Raw genomic sequence first — 15667 nt, 5'->3', positions numbered from 1 at the left:
TCAGGTAGACAGTTGTGGCAAGAGGTCATGTAAAATGTTCCCCATCCTCCTAGGAAATTAGCAAGAAGCATTGTCTGCCACTAATTTTCAAATAAGCTGCAAAATGAAAGCTAACTGTTGTCTGCCAATGATGAGTGTAATTTTGCGGGGCAATTGCAATCAGTAACTATTTTCTTCAAGATATTAGTTTGCAAAATTGTTACAGTCTGGTGCACGTTCAGGGTAGTGATTTCTGCATCCTTGCTGGACGTGGTGAGCTCACCCTGTCGCCTGTGAGCTGCAGCAGAGCTCTCCCATCACTGCAGGGTTTAACAGCGTGACAGGATGTTTCCATAGAGCCCAAGATGCACTTTTACCATCTGAAATGTCTGTGTAGGTGTTTGTCTCTTGGTTCATTGCTTCACCAGACACTGTGTCTAATTTGGAATTACTTTTGCTTCTGCATGTTCTTTGCTTCTTGCCTTCTATGCTGGGAGCAGAAGCTCCTGAAATCTCCTAAGTTAAACCCACGTCCTGTGCTAGCAGTGCATGAGAATTTCCTCTTGGCTGCTTCTAACAAAGTTATCCAGACACTTCTCATCTTTGAATTTCTTTTATCAACTGTTAATATTATGTATTTGCAACATACAACAAACAAAGGATGGGGTCCAAATTTTATTGGGCAGCTGTTGGGGTTTGCTGGCATTTGACTAGTTTCTTTTCTTGTTGTTTCTTGATGTGACTGCACAAATTTCCAGAATAACCTTACTTATAGAAGCTGAATTGTGACAGAATACTGGGGTGCTGCAGAAGAAAAGAATGTTACAAAGGAGACAAACCACTACTAAATTTATGTTTATGAATATTCTTTCATTTTTTAATGAATTAATAATATAGGGGGAAAGTGCCACATAAATGGATATCATCTGTAGATCACATAGTATTAATCAAATTATTACCAGTTGTAAATCTGCAAAATTCCTGTGAAAAAAAATCCATCATTTCATAGCAGCACATGAAGCTGGAAACTGATGCAGCAGAAGCCATCTGGGATTTCACAGCCAGTAGCATACAGACCTGGACTATTTGACAACAGCAGCCTCAACAAAGAGCCTGTTGCCAGACCCAGCTTTCAAGGATCTGTGTCTGAAGGCTGTCGCAGGAGTGTGTTCACACAGAAATGAATGTGAAATGTGTTGCCATGTCAGTGTGACCAGCTGTCTCCCTGCGGAGAGCTAAGACAGGCATTTAGGTTGAGTTCCAGAGTGTTTTCATTACAAAGCTTTTCACTCTTTCCCCAGGACTGAGCAGTGATACTTCAGCAGTGCTACTACCTGTATGTGTTTACTAGTCTGAACTCCAGCAAGGCTGGCTGGAGATTTCTGGTTCTTTAATGTGTATTTTTTTTCAGTGAATGAGTGCCTAGAGCTAACCGAAACCTGAGCCTTCAAATAAAGACACAAATCATCCAAATCTGCAGTCAATTTTGGAAAATCATTGATGTGTATTCTGTCAGCCCCCTTGCACACAGATTAGGTCAGAATATAGATGGTTCTACATTTGCATACTTGTATGCAAGAGAGAATTTTAACTTCTGAGTATCTGAAAAATCTTGGTTCAAATAGTCAGATAGTTTTTCTTAAGCTTTCCAGCTGCATTTTTCAAGAGTCCAACTGCTGACTCTGCTACGTCATGGAGCTGCAAAGGATTTTGAGTTCAGTGGTCACGCTGCTTTTGGATCAAGAGTTTGCTTGCTGTGAAACAAGTGTCAGCTGTGTCTTGCTCAATGCAGAAAATTAAGGATGCACACCAACAATAAACCTTTCAAGGTGGTTGGCTGAGGACACTCTTCTTGGAAAGCATGCTTTATTCCTCTGTGATTGAGCTCCAGATCCTCACCAAGTATAAAAGCATCTTCACATTACATTGATGCTGGGAAATATAGAGCTGTGTGTGAATCCCATCATCAGCTGCTCTGATGAGTGCCCATAAAATCCCATTGTATAATTGATAGAATTTAGATGATGGTTCAGATATAAAAGACATGTTGAATGGGGAAGCCAAAACAAATTTTTGATCATGCTAGAGATTTTAGGCAGTGTTTATAACAGGAATTTGTGATTTAGTGTAATAATTAAAATAATTATTGAAATGCTTAAGATTGTGCGACATCAACTTTTTATAAGGAAAATCAATTAAATGCATGGCTTTTGGCTTTAACTCTGATATTTAAAAAGTCCTCAATTGTTTGTTTCATATTTATAAAACAGCAAAGTAAATAAAATGTTTAAACATATTCTTAATGTAATAATAATATAATAAATAATAAATAATAAATATATATTAAAATAATAAATATATTTAAATATATTCTTAATTTCTTTGCCTGTTATGTCTTCTATTTATACTGAAACATTAAAATGCTTTATTATTAATACATGCAGATTGCTTGTGAGTGGGAGGAATGTTAAAACTTCTCCTCTAGACTGCCTGATCTCAGAAGTCCCAGTATCACACCAATTCCTTCATTATTATCCTGGGCCTAAGAAACATCAGATACTCACAATCTCTCATACTTGCTTTCCTTTATCTGCCACCTTCATGCCTCTGAAGGCAAAAGGAAATCCCACACCTATTCCAGGTCATGGTGCAGAGGATGTTTCCTGTTCCCAGGCTCATCCTGGAAGCACAGAGGACTCTGACATTTACAAAAATGCTTGTGGTGTACAGTAGTTGTAATTTAATGCAGGTTGATATGATTTCTTGGGCAGATTTCAGGATGCCCGCATGCATCCTGCATCAGGAAAGGAAAAAGTAATGGATCATTCTGAAAAAAAAATGTGTAACACATACTCCTATATACAGTGCTTGGTTTTGTTATTTTTACTTTCTGCTATTTCAGCCATGGAATAATAAATGTTTATGCATGACACTGCAATATTCTTTGGCAGAGCACAGATACTGTTGCAAACATAAGACGACATTGTTATTACACATTACAAACTAAAATACTAGAGTTAAAGAGATGTCCTGACAAGATACAGAATTTAAAACAAAAAAAAAAAATGTGATAAGCTTTGTAGGTTTTTTTGCAGAGACACTTCATCTGTCCAGGATCCACTGAATAAAAAACAACAGGATAAGATGGAGGCTGGTGTCATGGAATGATCAGTGGTAGGCATAAATTTGAAAGAGTGAATAAAAGATGAGAAGCCATGAAGAGCCTCTATTATTTTTGAAGAGAAACAACTGGATATTTTAAATTTATTTGAAAACCCTCTGTTTTCAGACAGAAAGGAATTAGCTCTCAGAATAGCATTTTCAAAACTGTATACAGTGTCAGTTTTTGAGAAGTCAGTCTGACAATGAAGAAAACCTGAGAGAGGTTCGTGGCTTCACCTTCCTTCAGTTGACTCCAGAAGAGTTAGGTCATCCCCACCATTGGAGCATTATTCTGTCCTTAGTGGCAAAATAAATTGTTGTTTAAAAATTAAGTTAGTAAATTAAATACAATTTTAAATTTCTATAATTAAAAATAAAATTAATTTAAAAAAAGAGATTAGCAAAAACTGAATTATTAAGGGGTCGATCCGGTATTTTTTTTTTAAATAGTAAATTTGGAACACACTCACATTCCTGTATTTCATACGAATTCTGGTCAGAGCAGATTTGATCCCAAAAACTTTATCACTACAGAAAATAAACAAATTATTTGTATAATCTTAATGACTTTAAAACCAATGAAATTATAAGAAAAAAGTTTTGTTTGTACTATGAAACAGAAGAATTTGATTTCCACATTTTAGCACTCACAGATCTATACTGTTAAAGGCGAAGACCAATTTTCCTTTTGCTTCTTTTCCTTAGTGAGAGTATCCTATTAAGTAGAGCTTAGCATCTCCAAGAGTTTATTCTACCCTTTTCTGAATAATTTTCTCAATAGATTCAGATGTATGGGTAACTAAACTAAAAAATTATTACTAAACTATATACTAATGTATATTAAATGTACTAAAAAGGTGCAACAAATGCTTGCCCATGTTTAATGTTTAACCAGCCTAGCACAGTATTGGTGTTCTTATGAATGTTCACATGCCAGTTTCAGGGTATCAAAACAGTAACATTTCTCACACCTAGTTTCACAGATTTGCAGGTGAGAAGGCACAGAATTCAAATCATTTGTGTATAAAATTTTCTTATTTCCTTTAACTATCTGTCAGTAATTCTGACAACAGTTATCTGGATTAATCTCATTCCCATCAGGCTATATGAGTAATTCCCTAATAGTAAGGATTCAAGTTTTTGCTCTCTTTTGTGACCTGAAACTGTCATCTTCAAAAATATGATTTTTCTGATTTGTTTTCAAAAGCAGTCATATCATTTACATTCTGTAATTTCAAGTATATGCATTCATTTTTTTTTTTAATTAATGATGAAATTTTTGCTCTTGACTGTGATGAAACAATATCAACAAACCAAAATAAATAAGTAAAATAAATTCCCCATAATATCTGTGTCTGGAAAATTGGTTGGATTTTATGGAATTTTGTTCCCAAAGATACATACTCTTTACACACAAAAAGAAAAAAAAAATTATATTAAAATAAATGTTATGCTAATAAATTTCAAAAGAAGACAATCCACCTCAGCCTGATTCTGTACCTGTGAGCATATTAAAAGACTGTACTGGAATTGAATATCCCAGACAATTATTTCTTCTATAACATAAGAAAAATTGATGTGTCTCAAAGGATATGGCTTTACTTACTTCTTACCTTCAAAGACTTACTGGGTACAGATTAGCTTTCAGTTTATCATTAAAAAGAATATTTATGAATCTAAACCACATCTTTAAAACATTTTATAAAGTGTGACAAAGTAATTAGTTCCAGACATTTTAGTTCAGGATGACAACTATGATGATAGCAGTAGGAATCTGTCATCAAGCACACATTGGAAGTGAAACTTGAAGTCATGTACCCTAATAACAGAGAAATTCAAAAATGATGCTGCAGTCAACAAAATACAGTGGCTTTGTGTAATTCATTGCCTATACTTCTGGAGTTTGATAAGCCTTCTGTGGAAGACTTATTTTGAAAATAACCTATCAAAGAAGATAACCATTTTTGGAGCAAATATTATGAGGTATCATTGAGAGTTCACAATGCCCAAATGTCCTCCATAGTACCTAAGTAAGGAAAAGGAAATACTGTACATTCCTTGTCTTCCTCTTCCCAGGCTTTCCTGGGACTCACGTGATCAACTACTAGCTCACTGTATGTCTCTCTTTCAAGTATGTGTTTAGATTCTCCTCAAGCTCCACTAAACATATTGCAGACTCAGAAATTAATTCCAAAATTAGAACATAAAAATCACAGAATCACAGATGGGGTAAGATTGGAAGGGACCAGAGTGGGTCATACAGTCCAACATCTCTGCTTAAGCAGGGTCATCCTAGAACACCTGGCACAAGGTTGCATTCAGATGGCTCTCGAAAATCTTCAGTGAGGGAGACTCCACAATCTGTCTGGACAGCCTTTTTTAGTGTTTGGTCACCACCACAGTAAAGAAGTTCTTCCTCATATTCAGATGGAATTTCCTGTACATCAGTTTCTGCCTGTTTTTCTTGCCCTATTGCTCAGCCCCAGTGAGAAGTGCCTGGCTCCATCTCCACAGCACTCTCCCTTTAAATACTGATAGACATTGATGGGGTCCCTTCTCAGTCATCTCTTCTCGAGGCTCAACAGGCCAAAGTTTCTAAGCTTTTCCTTGTAAGAGAGGCTCCAGTCCCTTAGTTACCTTTGTAGCCCTTATCTGGACCTGTAATTCCATGTCTCTCTTGTGCTGAGGATCCCAGAACTGGACACAGCACTCCAGATGTGCCTCACCAGGGTTGAGGGGCAGGATCACCTCCCTCAACCTGCTGGCAATGCTCTCCCTAATCCATCCCAGGACACCATTTGCCTTCTTGGCTACAAGGACACACTGCTGGCTCTTGGACAGTTGTTGTCCACCAGGACGCCCAAGTTCTTCTCCACAGAGCTGCTCAGCCCCAGCCTGTCCTGGTGCAGGGGTTACTCTTTTCCAGGTGTAGGACCTTGCATGTGGCTTTGTTGAACTTCAGATGGTTCAGCTCTGCCCATCTCCCCAAACTGCTGAGGTCCTTCTGGAGGGATGCACAGCCCTCTGGGGTATTGGCCCCTCCTCCTAACTCTGTGTCACCAGTGAACCTGCTGAGGAGGCACATAATCTTGTGTAATACTGCAAGTTGGCTCAAGGGAAACTTCTCCATATAATTCACTCTTTGTATTTCTGTGCTGGTCTCACTCCACAGAAAAGCCTTTCATAAGCAAGGGCTTATGGCAACAATTCCCTTGGTCTATATCATATCTCAGGATATCAGGTTTTTTACAGCTTCTTTCCAAATGATGGCAACTCGAAGGGGAGAGAGATGCATCTGAGTATATCTATCATTGCAGCAGCCTTCTCCCTTTTTTGCAAGCTCCAATCAAAGTTTCAGTACTATTCTTGTCTTTAGCACAGCTGTCTTCTCCCTTTACACATGGCTGTTAAAATAGATCCATAATTTACTAAAGTCCTATCCTCAGGTTGCTCTTGCACAAAACTTTCAACTGAATCCATATCTTTATTCTTATGCAACTAGCCACTCTTGCTCTTCAATTTCATCTCCTGTCCTATGCTATTCATGGCCTATCTTTAATTATTTCCTAAACTAATTATATGCATTGCCACAAAAGGATGGAAAGAACTAAATTCTGTTGCTTATTTTTTAGGAAATTACAGACATGAACTGAGGAAAGTGAATCTCCTTGAGATCAGGCACAATGGCTCATTAATCTTGGGTGTGGAAGAACAAGATAAATTTCAGTGTGGATTTTCTATACTCTAGCTATGCAGTTTTAATCTTTCCTTAAAAAGTTCTAGTAATGGGAAACAGCAAAACTGATTCAGAATTTATAAAAGCACATTAAAAAAGTATTTAAAAACTCCTATCAGGATATAGCTTAATCATGAAGAAGAAAAATATTGTTTTCTTCCCTAAACACTTTTTTAAAATTTTGATTGTACCTTTAGGATTATTAAAATCAGTATTCGTAGAATTGGCAAATAGATGTTAATCTTGAAAATCGTTGAAAAGCAATAAGATTAGAGATATATTAAAAAAAAAACCACTAAAGCATAGTTACATGTGAATAGCCAAAAAGAAGAAATACAAGGATTTCTATAGATCACTTTAACTGTAGTTACTGAAAAAAACAGAATTTTATAATTAGCTCTCAAGCTATTTTTTAACGTATGCTTGTCTTGGATTGACAGATGAAGATGTCTGCAAAATATCATGGACAGAGCATCTTAGTTTTTTCTTTAAAATGCAGGTCATTGTGTCAAAATTGAATAATATAAAGCTTGATTTTGATTTTGATGCTAAATTAAGCAATATCTGATCTCCTAAATTTGTCTTATATTATTAGTAAAGTCAATTTACTATTGCTGACAAAAAAAAAATGCTTTTTGGCTCATCTCTTTATTCTTTGATATTATAACTACATATATAATGCAAAATAGTAATAGTATGAGCCCCCAAAAAATACAATAACATTTAAATTTCTTAGTAAACTATTCCAGAAATACAATATTTCAAAGATAAAAGATAGCATTTTTCCATAATGAAAGAAAACAAGCAAATGCTTCATGAAAATTGCTTGTTTGATTTCCTGAACAACAGAAAACATATAAAAGAAACAGAAACAGATTTCATCTTATAACAGTTACATTATGGCAGTGTATGTGTGAAAGAAATATACGGAAAATCAAATTTGTCATGGAGAAATTCATTAAGATGACAACTATGCTAAAAGTGAATCCTGATTTTTAAAATCTCTTTTTCCATATAAGTTAATACCTTGCTTTCTACAGATACATGGATGTGATATGAGTCATAAACACTGCAGCATTTGATTTTCATTTCACTGCTCTATCTTATAGTAACATTTTCTAACTCTGAGCACAGCCAAAGACTGACTAGAACTCTTTTAGGCCATTGTAATAAATAATAACAAATCTCACATGTATATTTCCATACATTTCACCCTCAAAATCATTGTAATTTTTTTCATGACATATGTTCTGCAGAAATATAAAAATAATTAAGCCATAAAAATGCACTATTACTTAATGAGAGAGGTGTACACAAAGGACTTAAACCCAAACAATATTGAAACTAAAGATCTGAAGGAGAGCAGGATGCTAATAGAATTTTATGGGAAAACAATATTTAATTTCCTAGTAGAAAGTAGGAAAACTATACCTAAGCTTCAAGTGAGAATGAATGAATAATGCAAATATTAACCTATATCTTAGGCTTCAGAACTCTGAAAAATATTATTTCCTACTGTGCTTTCTCGTCCGCTACCTTCTTTTGCTTCTTCCTTTGTCAGAAATGAACATGAGCTATCACTGGAAGGAAAAAGTCAAAATTAGAGATACAAAACACAGAATTATTTACTTGTTAGGGCCATGGGTGAATAGTTAAGCCATTGCACCTCTGATTCTTATTAAAGCACTTACAAAGTCATATTTCAAAGTGGTTCACAGTCTGACCTTGACAGGGATGTGGGGAAACTTCAAGGTCTTAGGTGGACTCAATATGCCCTGAGGGCAAGGTCCTCCTAAAGCTTGAGTTGAAAGATTTACAAAGGTGCTGCTTTACACGTGATCTGGAGATAGATGATATTTCAAAATCATTTCTGAGAAGTTCAAAGCAGATGAAGAACAGTGTTAAAACATGAATTCTGTATCATCCTCCATGTATTTCAGCTTCTTCTAAGCTTGTCTTCTCTTGCTTCTTCCACCTCCTAACCCAACTCCCAGCCCAGCCCAAAATCAGATTCAAATTCTCAGAATTCTGAAATATATTGGGACAGGTTATACTTCTATCATCTCACATTTCTGACATACTCTTTGTGAAAATTGACTAAATTGATCCCTTAAATATGCGTAACAGGAATGAGGATAAGGAGGTTTCCACAGGGACTCAATTTAGGACCAGAAGGCTTGCTAAGGGTAAAGGTTTTCCCAACCTTGGAAGATAGTTTGAATTAAAGAAAGGAGTGTGAATTTTACTTTGGGTGTGAATCCAGGCTAGAATTAAGCAAATTTACTCATGAATAAGAGTATCTGTTATCACGATTGCTCCAGAATAGCTGTTCTCTAAGAAGTCTTACTCTGTATCTGAAAAACAGTACCATGAACTTATGACTTGCTAGAGGTCAAAGGTTGGTGGTCATTTAGGACTAAAAAGCTAAATTAAAATGAACATTTTCATGTTAGTGCACCATTTTAAAATTGGTGTGGCTTACTGCACTTATTCCTAAATTAAACAAGTGTACCAAAATTGCAATTACACCTTAAAATTCTAAATCCTAAAATGTAAATGTTCAGCTGTAGAAATGCATGTCATTTGGGGGGTTGTTCATAAAAGCAGGCAAAATTTGCCTGCCTCAGAGAAAATTTGCTTTTATTTTGGATTTGAGCAAAACTCAGAAAAATTGTCTAGAGCAAGGGTTTTTTTAGCCTTCTTAAATATCTGCTATGTATAAAAGCACATATCACAAGTATATATGCAAAATATATACACACATGCATACATTTAAACTATATTATGAGAAATATACATTTTTCTAAATTGTTATGGACAGTACTTTGTGTTTATACACAGTCCTACAACTTAGTTTTGAGTACTGATGTGACTTTTTTTCCTGTGTTGTGCCTTTTTGTGGAATACACAAAGTTTTGTTAGATTTCTTCAGGGATGGAGTATATATTTTAAAAATTAGTAACCCACACCCTCAGCTTGAGTCTCTTTTTGCGTAATAATTGATTGAGGTTGGTTGTTTTTGTGATTGCTCTAGGCATTTGTCTCAAACTTAGAAGACAAATAAGGAAATGTCACGTAAGAGAAAAAAATCTGTGCAGAAATTGATGAATGACTAACTAAGTGGCACGTACTTGTTTCATCCAGCTGTTTGCATGCTGTATTTCAGTTCTTCTGTGAGTAGGACCATAGGACCAGTCTGAAAGTATGTTAGCAAGCCAGTTTTTCCCAGCCAATCCTGAGGGAAGTTTCTCTAGAGAGGCTTTATCAAACACCATATGACAGCTTACTGCATTGCGGCACTGGTGGGGTTTATATTGTTTAGTAGAACAGTCTGAATTGTGTGATAAACCCTGCTTATTTGAATGAAAACCTGTAATACAGCCAAATGAGAAGTTTTGCATAATTGAAGAAAAGAAAGAAAGGAAAGCATACAAATAGGACAGGAAAATAGGTGTCTTAGAAAATAATGTTTCAGAGAAAGTGATATAGGGATTCACATTAGATAGACAAATCAATTGGAACTGCCATTATAATGCTGGGTCAAAAAGGCCTAAGGAAATCCATAGATAAATACAGAGAAAAAAGTAAATAGAAGGAAAGAAGTTATTTTGCTTCTCTACTGGGAAGTCATGTAGGATTTTTGTCCTTTTTTTAAAGCTTGTTAAAAATCTGAAGAGATGCCAAAAGAGATGGAGGAATGAGTTCAGGGGTATAGGAAGTCTCTTTTAGGAAGATACTAAGAGCTTGTTTAAACTCTCAAAAACAAGTCTGCAAAGTTAGTTGAATGATGGATATAAGCCAAATTAAAGGGAGAAGAAACTGGAAAGTGGAGGGGTAATACAGGAAAGAGAGGAGGTGCAAGGATTTGTAGCTGCAGAGCAAGCCCAGGGCAGCTGAAACACAAAGTTTTAAACAGTGAGTATGGTTTATCACTGAACAAATTGTGGAGGGAAGTAGATTTCCCATGCCTTAAGATCTTCATATCCAGAAAGGGAGGCTTTTGGGTAGAAAGAGAAAAGCAGCAGAAGAACTGACCAAATTTGAGTCAACATGAAACCAGCTGGGAGCAGACCCTGCATAAGTCAGAAGTCCACAAAGCTTATTGCAGAAAGTAAGAGCAGAAAAGGAAACCACAGACTGCAGCTCTGCTTTGGCCATTCTCACCTTACCCAAGCCCTACATACTATTCTGGGGTTTGGAAGCACGGCAACAGCCTGATGTAGGAAATGTGAAAGACAAGCTGGGAGTAGTGTGGGTTTAGATACCTGCTTCTGCCATAACATTGTGGTTCCATGGGCAGAAAGAAGGAGGAAAACACCTAGAGAAATGCAGAGACAGGAGCCTGAAAGGGAGCGTGGGCAGTGCCAGCCCTCAGTAGTGCCCGCGCTCACGGCACAGCAAGACTCCAGGACCCTGTTAGGTGCCAGTTTGTTTCTATGAGTCACTGTCACATGTGTGCTCATATATATGTATAAACTCCCCCATTCACCTAAATAGCCACAAAGCTATTTATCATTCAATGAAAAGTCTAGTTTTGTTGCCTCTACCTTTAGTTACAGTCTTTTTCTTTACTAATAAGTCAGTTGCAATTTTCATAAAAAGTAGCTTCTAAGGGGTCATTCTAAATATTTTTGCATGTGTATCCCAAACTAATTTTCCCTAAATATACATTACATTCACATGGTACTACTTAATCTGAACACACAATCACTTTTATTCATTTTCACCTTGCTGAATGGAAGAATTTCTGTTTAATCAAACATTTTGTGGTGAGGTAGTCATACTCAAAAAAGGGAAAATAAATATCTAAAAATATCTAAAGCCTCTTATACAGTGATGGCATTCCCTGCCTTCATTTTGGAAAGCAGAATATTGAAATAATCTGTGACCTCTTGTATTTCAAGCAGATTTCTCATTTTAAATGCTAATCCACATTTGGATCACATTTTTGCCTTTTCCCTGAACTTCTCTTAACTGATTTCAGAATAGATAGGAACATGTTTCTGGCAAACATAACTGTTTATATGAAGGAAGGGGGAAAACCTTCTGGTCTAGCTGGAAGATTCTTTCCCCTGAAAAACTCATTAGAAATATAAAGCGATGTGACTCAAAGTCCAGCATTTAAACTTTAGCTGATGATAGTGTTTTTCAAACAATTTTTCTAGTTGCTATTTCTTTTTATATTCCTGTGGGATCCTTAAGAAATATATAGAGATGAGATCCCACCCAATCTCAGATTTTATTCCTTAGAGAAATCTTCAGTGACTGTAAGTTATGGAAAACTGCTGTTGATGAGAGAGGTACCTGTCCTACAACTTAAGAACATGAATAATCCTCTCTTCTTTGACATTCAGATTCTACCTCCTTATTTCAGTATTGTTAAATCCTGAAAATAGGTTCCTGAAATACATCTCTGAAATACATTTTACCATAAGCACTCATATATGTTGTCATACAGAAGGTGCTTTCATGGTTTCATGATCTTGGAAGCTGCTGCTGCAGCTTTGAACTGCAGCTTGGAAAATCCTGATAGGCACTCTGGGTTTACACTTAAGCTGTTTTGTGTTGCTGAATCTTTGCTGTAATTTTCACTCATAATACCTAAATGCAAATGTAACTACTTCTGCTTTTAGGCTGAAAGCTCATTTCACATCTGCTAATATACAGCTTTCAGAAGATTACAACGCATTTTTTTTCACTCCATATAGACTTGAACTGAAAAACTGGAAGCAGATATCATGTATCCATTTACAGTGCAATTAATAAATATCCATGTAGAAGGTTAGGGGTTTCTTCATTCTTTTAAAAATTAGCTTGTTTAGATGAGAAAATTATTCAGCTTCAAAAGAAAATTAATAAAACTTATAGTGAGAACTATAAAAATATTTTTTAAACATTTACTTCTTCCACCCTAAGAAAGGAAAGCAGATTCAAAGATCTTCAAATCTTAATCTCTACAATATTATCCACCACATTTCACTTTGTCAAAGTGTATTTGTGTCAGAATAAGATACAGCTATGATTTGATGGAGTCAATCCAACATTCTTAACATTCTCAGAGAGCATGGTCGTGTTGACCAGGATGTCTGCTCAGCATAGTGTTGGGTGAATTTATTAATCAGTGAGAATGAGAAAATTTCTGGCAGGGGAGGGCCATAAATCTATCTAATGGCTAATCAAAGCCCATCCCAGAGATGTCTGGAGGGATGGGAATTCTGAAGAGACTATGGATGATCTGGGGTTTTTTTCTGCAAGAGACGTGAATAAGCACAATCAGAAGTCAGACTTCAGAATTCTTCAGTTATCTGTATGTATTACAACATTTTGGGGCTAGAACAAACTTTCAGTTCCTATTAGGGTTGCTGAATAGATAATGATATCAACCTTGAGCTCTAGCTTATTGCAGTTGAATAATCATTGCAAAGTTTTCATTAGTAGTACCGCAGAGAGGACCAGACAGATCACGAGGGAAGCTGTGGGAGATTTTATCTTTTTTATTTTTTTTTCCTGAAAAGTTCATTAGTTTCAGATTGTTAAAAAACTTGACTAGAAACCAGCTGGTCATCTTGAAGGCCGGGAAGTGCCTAGTAATGAATCTCTATTATCCAGACTTGATTAGTAGTGGAGACTCTGAATGTACAATACCACTCCTAAACTTCTGGTAAAATGTTTAGACATATATTAGTTTATCTGTCTAGCTCTGACATTTGTCAAAAGTGACAGATTCTTGGCTCCTCATAAAGCTACAGTATCCAGCAAAACAGGAAGACAACCATATTACAAGCACACAAGTTGTTTCACTGAGTAATTGGTTCCTCCCTAAAAATTTATGTAATTGCATTAGGCTCAGAATCTGCCATTATTTCTTTAATCTGGTGCTAACATTAAAGGAAAGACAAATTTCACATACCATAATATTTTGTCTTTTTTTTCTCAAAAGATGAAACATTAGAAATACAGTCTTTTTGGAGTAATATTCATTGCTTTTGCCTACATTAAGTCCTTACTGTAGTTGTCTTTATAGGGTAAATGCTTCCTTGCAAAGACAAAGGTGCCATTTCAGAAAATTGTGGGGTGAGTTCATGGAAGAATTGCAACAGGTATTGCTTTATACTCTGTCAAAAGTGGTATGATGTTGTATTTCCACTTGCTGAGCAAATAATGAAAGTAACTCACTTTTCTCTGTAATATCTTTTAACAAGTCCTCCTACCTGTGTAGTTGCATGCAACAAAGTCCAGGACAGTAAAGATCTTCAAATGGAAAAAGGGAGCTTGTGTTATAAAATAAATATGGTTCTTTTTCTGAGAACTGAAAGAAGTCACCCTCAAACAGGTGTATGTTCTGTATTAATCTGGTCCTTGTATTGTGATAAATATCAGTGGGTGAGTAATTTTAAATCTGAGAGAAATAGATTAGATATTAAAGATTCTCAGATACATTTCCTTTCAAATAGAAAAGCTAAAAAGAGATTGTTACATCTTCCAGAGAAGGAATTGTCAGGTAAATGTGCATTTATATTAGGGTGATTAGTGTAAAAAGAAAATAATTGAGTAATTATTACTCAGTTACTAGGATTACTCAATTACTAAGTAAACAGGGACCCTGATGCCATGTCAGACATGAGAACAGGCTAACCAAGACTTAGGTTTGGGTAAACTGTTTTTGAACTAAAGGTCCTTATCTTCCTCTTGTGTTTTGTGCTCTGTCAAAACCATCAGTCTTCATGTAATTCAAGGAGAGGGGAAAGGAAGAGTTGAAAGGGTTGTGTGAAAGTAAAATTTTCTTTAACATTTCCCTAACTGTTTAATTGAAATAATCATTCTGTGACAAGCTCTTTTTCATTCCCACAGATAGAAGCATTTTTTCACCAGTCAGCAACCTGGCATGTTTTCTGTACTTTAACTAAAGTTAAACTCCCTGCAGGAGTCAGAGGGGCCATGGTCATGTTGTCCGATATTGATATACAAGGAGCAGAAAGTGACTACTTGATTGCGGGTTGCTCATACAAATAATATATTTCTGGGCAGAGGAAGATGAAGATGAAGCAAGAGTTCTGTATATGTGCTTCACCCACCAAGAAGGAAAGGACATGCAATTCAAGGAAAGAGGTATGTCTATATGCAGCATTAGTAGGCAAAAAGTGAAAGCCTGTTAGTTCTAGGGGGGAAGATGGATTGAAGGGCCTCAGGAAGATTTCAGACACATCTGTGGGTAAGGAAGAGTTACTTTCAGTGTTTTGGGGGGTTTTATTTGGCATTTTAAGCTTTCTGAATTAAAATCTCTGTATTTTGAAAGAGGATTGAAATCCTTGAAAGAGGATTTAGCTGCATAGCTATCCCTGCAAATTCAAAGACTGTTCTATCACTTCTGTTCAGAACAATAAATGGACATTGTAATCACAAAATCTTTGTTGTCCTCCAAACACAGCTTAAGCAACGTCGTACAAAGAGTACAGCATATCTCCTAGACGGTCATTAGTGGTCCCGCTATATTATCTGTAAAATGAAGTCTCAACATCAGAAAAGAGTGGAAAATGAAGTCTGGTACTTAAGCAAAGAAACAGAGAAACTTTATTTGAATTGAGCAAGTTCTTATCTGTCTCACATCACAATACCTGCCAAAATACAATATTATTCTGTTGAATTTCAAGGTTATGTTCATTCTTCATCCATGTTATTTTATATAAGATTCTTTATTTCTTTACATATTTTGTTTTATTTTTAAATTTAGTTCGTTTTGTTTTTAAAGCCAAGAATAAAATTAATTACCTGATCCTATAGATAAAGAGA

Source organism: Poecile atricapillus, chromosome 3 (genome assembly GCF_030490865.1).
Source record: "Poecile atricapillus isolate bPoeAtr1 chromosome 3, bPoeAtr1.hap1, whole genome shotgun sequence".
In the NCBI taxonomy this organism is placed as follows: domain Eukaryota; kingdom Metazoa; phylum Chordata; class Aves; order Passeriformes; family Paridae; genus Poecile; species Poecile atricapillus.
This window is presented reverse-complemented; position numbering follows the sequence as displayed.